This window comes from Erinaceus europaeus (genome assembly GCF_950295315.1).
Source record: "Erinaceus europaeus chromosome 6 unlocalized genomic scaffold, mEriEur2.1 SUPER_6_unloc_9, whole genome shotgun sequence".
Taxonomy (NCBI): domain Eukaryota; kingdom Metazoa; phylum Chordata; class Mammalia; order Eulipotyphla; family Erinaceidae; genus Erinaceus; species Erinaceus europaeus.
In genome coordinates, this window is record NW_026647189.1 from 666,244 (window position 1) to 673,534 (window position 7,291).

The following is a 7,291-nucleotide window of genomic DNA, read 5'->3' on the forward strand; positions in this document are numbered from 1 at the left end:
AGAGAGCAGAGGAAATACAGGGTGGGAGAGAAAGATAGAGCTCCTAAAGACCTGCTTCACCCTCTGTAAAGCGACTCCCCTGCAGGTGGCGGTCTGGGGGCCAGACCCCAAATCCTTCCACCTGTCCCCTCTATTCGTGAGCGCCACAAGCCCTTAACCCTCTGACATACCGCCAAACCTCCCTGGATTTACTTTTGAAGGCAGTATCACCTGCCTCGTTTTGAATCCTCATTATCCTGACGGTCAGTCCTGGAGACAGTGTCATGACACGACACTCAGAGATCTCTGTTATCAGAGAGCACCTGGAACAGCAGCTGGGGCTCTAGTGCCAGGGCAGGAGCAACTCCCCATCCACCTTCCACGGAGTCCACCTGCCTGCATTTTGGTCCTTTTCCCTCCAAAAAAGATTTTTCCCTTTTTTCACTTTGAAACAGGCAGGAGACAGGTTACCCAGGCAGGGGGGAAAAAAATAAAAAGCCTTTTTTTTTTTTTTTTTTTACCGAAGTGAATGACCATCTTCTGGGAAGTATAGGTTTTGAACCTGAAAACTCTGTCTGTCTGTCTCTTAGTCCACAGAAAGAGCCACTAGTCCAGCCAGATCTCACGCTCAGATGGGGTGTTTTTGCCAGTCAAAGGTCTGCACAGCGCACTAGGGATTGGGCGGCCTGAGACCCAAATGTTACATTGTAGATGGACTGTTTGCAGTTCTTGCTCCCCAGGACATTGGACTGTCTCAACTCCCTCCCCTACAGCATGAAAAAAAGACTCTTGACAACCTTGGAGCAACTGGAGTGGGGGCGAGGGGAGCTGTTTGCATGTCTGCACTGCTCATGCCCAGGTGTCTGTGGGGGTCCGTGGCAGAGGCTGTAAGGGGGCTAGGGGGCAGAAGGAGACTGTTTGAGAGGCAGGCTGCAGGCAGGGGAGCCCAGGAGTGTGTGCAGGGCTGTGTGTGTGGGTGTGGTGGCAGGGCGTTAGGGCAGGTCCCCCTGCTGGATGGTGAGATGGCAGCTGGGCTGGCCCTGGGCCCTCAGGGCTGAAGGGCAGAAGCAGGGTGGCAGTAAAGTAGCGCAGGGAGGAACACAGTAGATGTTAGTTGGGAGCTGGGGGACAGAGGGTAAGGGGAAAGGGGGCATCATTGAGGAGGGGTCAGGACTAGAGAGTGGGGGCAGCTGGAGGCATGGAAGGTCCCAGGAATCAGGGACTGACAGGAACAGATTCCTACACCCCCCCACTGGATAGAAGCTGCAGAAGCCAGAGCAGCAGCCCTGGCTTGCCTAGGCCAAGGGCCCTGAGTGAGTCCATCTGAGGATGAGGAAGAGGAGGAGGGGGTGGAGGAGGAGGAGGAGAAAGAGGAGGAGGAAGAGTAGGAAGAGGAGGAGGAGGAGGCGTAGGAGGAGGAGGAAGGGCAGGAGGGCAGCTGTCAGTAGGCAACGGGATTAATAGAGGCCTCCATTACGGAGGCATGTGTCCAGGCAGGCACCCACCAACCCTCAGGGGCAGCTCACGGCACCCAGAGACTTGGTGTGGGTATCTCTGGGGCGGGGACTGTCTGTCAGTCAGCAAGACTGTGTGTCAGTGCACATGGTGGGACAGGGGCCTGGCGGACCTTGGTCCCCCGCCCTGGACTGTCAGATGCCAGCCCCATGCCCAGACACACACCAATCTGCACATAGCCCCTTGGCCCGGCCGACCAGCACCTGCTTTGGCCTGGGGCTCTGGCTCTGGTGGCTGGCCACCACCCCTCAGGTCAAGTTCAGCGTGGGGGTCATGGCTGCTGGTCAACTGGATGGGCGGGGTCCCCATGGCCTAGCAACCACATGAGCCCTCTGTGATGTCCTAGCCCCTGGCAATCTGTGCTGGCCACACTGGCACTGGGCAGCCCAACTGCCCTGCCACTAGGTCAGGCAACAGCGCCCAGACGCCTGGGCCCTGGCACAGAGGGACGGAAGGATGGGAAGACAGTGCTGACCGACGAGGGACCTCAGGGCTGGCAGCCAAGAGAAGACAGGTGGAGGTGCGCCCGGGATCCTGGGAGCCCAGGCCAGAGCTGCCTGCATGCCTGCCTGCCTTCCTGGATGTCCGTATGCTGCCTTTGTCCAGGTAGGTTTCTCAGGTCCCCTCCAATCCTGTCCTCTCCTGTCCTCTCCTGTCCTCACCATCCTCTCCCCTCTCCTCTCCTCCGCACTTTGCTTCTCGCCTTTGTCTGTCCTCTCTTCCAGGTGCCCTGCTCACCAGCTCCAGCACTTGTGATGCTTCTCCAGTGACAGCTGTTCGCAACCCCTTCCACCCCCTGCCTGCCCCTAATGTGACCCAGCTCACAGGGTCTCCGGCTCATCCCACCCAAACCCACACGCCCCAACACATTCCCTGGTTCAGCCCCTCTGCCCTATTCAGCCAAACTGGGCCTTTGCAACCTACCTATGCATCGTTGTTTCTCCTCACCATTCAAGGAGAGATCTCCTTTTGTACTTAGCTTGGTTGACTGGTGGATGGATGGATGGATGGATGGATGGATGGATGGATGTATGAATGGATGGATAGATGTATGGGTGGATGGATGGATGGATGGGCAGGTCAATGGATCGGTTTTGTAGAGGCAGAGTACCATATAGGGGTACTGGAGTCCGCTGGTGTCAGATCCCTAGTCAATGTCAAATGTAAAACATTAATTCATCAATAACAAAAATGAATAAGCACCTAAATAAATAAATAAATAAATATAAAAACTGGGTTAAAAAATACATGGCGTCTTTGCCTTTCTGCATATGGAATGCTGTGAGGATCTTAACAAGGAAAGCATTGTCCTGATTAACCCATTTGAAGTCGTGGAATATTTCCTTTTCCTTTTTCTTTTTTTACTTTCTATTTTCTTGATTATTCACTGGAATAAATAGACAGGAATTGAGAGGGAAGGGAGGTAGAGAGAGTTTGAGACACAGAGAGAGACAACTGCAGCACTTCCGCACCACTTGTAAAGATTTCCCCTGGCATGTGGGAACCAGGGTGTTGAAGCCCAGTCCTCCTGCATTGTAACATGAGTGCTTAACTGGGTGTGGCACCACCTGGTACCCTTGATGGGGCACTTTCTTTTAGCAATGAAAAGAAATTCTCGTGGCAAGGTAATAAATAAATGAAGAAGTCAATAAAAGTGCATTTACATTAACTCAGTGGAAACACACAGGGACATATACGTCTCTGTTCCCTGTATTACATCTTCATGTATGGATTGATTGCCTCAAGGGGTTATTGCCACAGCTGAGTGCCTACGCCACGAATAATCCACAGCTCCTGCACTCCATTTGTTCCCCTTCCGCTGCCCTTGTTGCTTGATCACTGTGGTGGTTATTGTTTTTGTTGTTGTTGTTGTTGTTACTGACCTTGCATCTGACAGACACAAAAGGAGAGAGCAGAGGAAATACAGGGTGGGAGAGAAAGATAGAGCTCCTAAAGACCTGCTTCACCCTCTGTAAAGCGACTCCCCTGCAGGTGGCGGTCTGGGGGCCAGACCCCAAATCCTTCCACCTGTCCCCTCTATTCGTGAGCGCCACAAGCCCTTAACCCTCTGACATACCGCCAAACCTCCCTGGATTTACTTTTGAAGGCAGTATCACCTGCCTCGTTTTGAATCCTCATTATCCTGACGGTCAGTCCTGGAGACAGTGTCATGACACGACACTCAGAGATCTCTGTTATCAGAGAGCACCTGGAACAGCAGCTGGGGCTCTAGTGCCAGGGCAGGAGCAACTCCCCATCCACCTTCCACGGAGTCCACCTGCCTGCATTTTGGTCCTTTTCCCTCCAAAAAAGATTTTTCCCTTTTTTCACTTTGAAACAGGCAGGAGACAGGTTACCCAGGCAGGGGGGAAAAAATAAAAAGCCTTTTTTTTTTTTTTTTTTTTTTTTTTTTTTACCGAAGTGAATGACCATCTTCTGGGAAGTATAGGTTTTGAACCTGAAAACTCTGTCTGTCTGTCTCTTAGTCCACAGAAAGAGCCACTAGTCCAGCCAGATCTCACGCTCAGATGGGGTGTTTTTGCCAGTCAAAGGTCTGCACAGCGCACTAGGGATTGGGCGGCCTGAGACCCAAATGTTACATTGTAGATGGACTGTTTGCAGTTCTTGCTCCCCAGGACATTGGACTGTCTCAACTCCCTCCCCTACAGCATGAAAAAAAGACTCTTGACAACCTTGGAGCAACTGGAGTGGGGGCGAGGGGAGCTGTTTGCATGTCTGCACTGCTCAGGCCCAGGTGTCTGTGGGGGTCCGTGGCAGAGGCTGTAAGGGGGCTAGGGGGCAGAAGGAGACTGTTTGAGAGGCAGGCTGCAGGCAGGGGAGCCCAGGAGTGTGTGCAGGGCTGTGTGTGTGGGTGTGGTGGCAGGGCGTTAGGGCAGGTCCCCCTGCTGGATGGTGAGATGGCAGCTGGGCTGGCCCTGGGCCCTCAGGGCTGAAGGGCAGAAGCAGGGTGGCAGTAAAGTAGCGCAGGGAGGAACACAGTAGATGTTAGTTGGGAGCTGGGGGACAGAGGGTAAGGGGAAAGGGGGCATCCTTGAGGAGGGGTCAGGACTAGAGAGTGGGGGCAGCTGGAGGCATGGAAGGTCCCAGGAATCAGGGACTGACAGGAACAGATTCCTACACCCCCCCACTGGATAGAAGCTGCAGAAGCCAGAGCAGCAGCCCTGGCTTGCCTAGGCCAAGGGCCCTGAGTGAGTCCATCTGAGGATGAGGAAGAGGAGGAGGGGGTGGAGGAGGAGGAGGAGAAAGAGGAGGAGGAAGAGTAGGAAGAGGAGGAGGAGGAGGCGTAGGAGGAGGAGGAAGGGCAGGAGGGCAGCTGTCAGTAGGCAACGGGATTAATAGAGGCCTCCATTACGGAGGCATGTGTCCAGGCAGGCACCCACCAACCCTCAGGGGCAGCTCACGGCACCCAGGGACTTGGTGTGGGTATCTCTGGGGCGGGGACTGTCAGTCAGCAAGACTGTGTGTCAGTGCACATGGTGGGACAGGGGCCTGGCGGACCTTGGTCCCCCGCCCTGGACTGTCAGATGCCAGCCCCATGCCCAGACACACACCAATCTGCACATAGCCCCTTGGCCCGGCCGACCAGCACCTGCTTTGGCCTGGGGCTCTGGCTCTGGTGGCTGGCCACCACCCCTCAGGTCAAGTTCAGCGTGGGGGTCATGGCTGCTGGTCAACTGGATGGGCGGGGTCCCCATGGCCTAGCAACCACATGAGCCCTCTGTGATGTCCTAGCCCCTGGCAATCTGTGCTGGCCACACTGGCACTGGGCAGCCCAACTGCCCTGCCACTAGGTCAGGCAACAGCGCCCAGACGCCTGGGCCCTGGCACAGAGGGACGGAAGGATGGGAAGACAGTGCTGACCGACAAGGGACCTCAGGGCTGGCAGCCAAGAGAAGACAGGTGGAGGTGCGCCCGGGATCCTGGGAGCCCAGGCCAGAGCTGCCTGCATGCCTGCCTGCCTTCCTGGATGTCCGTATGCTGCCTTTGTCCAGGTAGGTTTCTCAGGTCCCCTCCAATCCTGTCCTCTCCTGTCCTCACCATCCTCTCCCCTCTCCTCTCCTCTGCACTTTGCTTCTCGCCTTTGTCTGTCCTCTCTTCCAGGTGCCCTGCTCACCAGCTCCAGCACTTGTGATGCTTCTCCAGTGACAGCTGTTCGCAACCCCTTCCACCCCCTGCCTGCCCCTAATGTGACCCAGCTCACAGGGTCTCCGGCTCATCCCACCCAAACCCACACGCCCCAACACATTCCCTGGTTCAGCCCCTCTGCCCTATTCAGCCAAACTGGGCCTTTGCAACCTACCTATGCATCGTTGTTTCTCCTCACCATTCAAGGAGAGATCTCCTTTTGTACTTAGCTTGGTTGACTGGTGGATGGATGGATGGATGGATGGATGGATGGATGGATGTATGAATGGATGGATAGATGTATGGGTGGATGGATGGATGGATGGGCAGGTCAATGGATCGGTTTTGTAGAGGCAGAGTACCATATAGGGGTACTGGAGTCTGCTGGTGTCAGATCCCTAGTCAATGTCAAATGTAAAACATTAATTCATCAATAACAAAAATGAATAAGCACCTAAATAAATAAATAAATAAATAAATAAATATAAAAACTGGGTTAAAAAATACATGGCGTCTTTGCCTTTCTGCATATGGAATGCTGTGAGGATCTTAACAAGGAAAGCATTGTCCTGATTAACCCATTTGAAGTCGTGGAATATTTCCTTTTCCTTTTTCTTTTTTTACTTTCTATTTTCTTGATTATTCACTGGAATAAATAGACAGGAATTGAGAGGGAAGGGAGGTAGAGAGAGTTTGAGACACAGAGAGAGACAACTGCAGCACTTCCGCACCACTTGTAAAGATTTCCCCTGGCATGTGGGAACCAGGGTGTTGAAGCCCAGTCCTCCTGCATTGTAACATGAGTGCTTAACTGGGTGTGGCACCACCTGGTACCCTTGATGGGACACTTTTTTTTAGCAATGAAAAGAAATTCTCGTGTCAAGGTAATAAATAAATGAAGAAGTAAATAAAAGTGCATTTACATTAACTCAGTGGAAACACACAGGGACATATACGTCTCTGTTCCCTGTATTACATCTTCATGTATGGATTGATTGCCTCAAGGGGTTATTGCCACAGCTGAGTGCCTACGCCACGAATAATCCACAGCTCCTGCACTCCATTTGTTCCCCTTCCGCTGCCCTTGTTGCTTGATCACTGTGGTGGTTATTGTTTTTGTTGTTGTTGTTGTTGTTACTGACCTTGCATCTGACAGACACAAAAGGAGAGAGCAGAGGAAATACAGGGTGGGAGAGAAAGATAGAGCTCCTAAAGACCTGCTTCACCCTCTGTAAAGCGACTCCCCTGCAGGTGGCGGTCTGGGGGCCAGACCCCAAATCCTTCCACCTGTCCCCTCTATTCGTGAGCGCCACAAGCCCTTAACCCTCTGACATACCGCCAAACCTCCCTGGATTTACTTTTGAAGGCAGTATCACCTGCCTCGTTTTGAATCCTCATTATCCTGACGGTCAGTCCTGGAGACAGTGTCATGACACGACACTCAGAGATCTCTGTTATCAGAGAGCACCTGGAACAGCAGCTGGGGCTCTAGTGCCAGGGCAGGAGCAACTCCCCATCCACCTTCCACGGAGTCCACCTGCCTGCATTTTGGTCCTTTTCCCTCCAAAAAAGATTTTTCCCTTTTTTCACTTTGAAACAGGCAGGAGACAGGTTACCCAGGCAGGGGGGAAAAAAATAAAAAGCCTTTTTT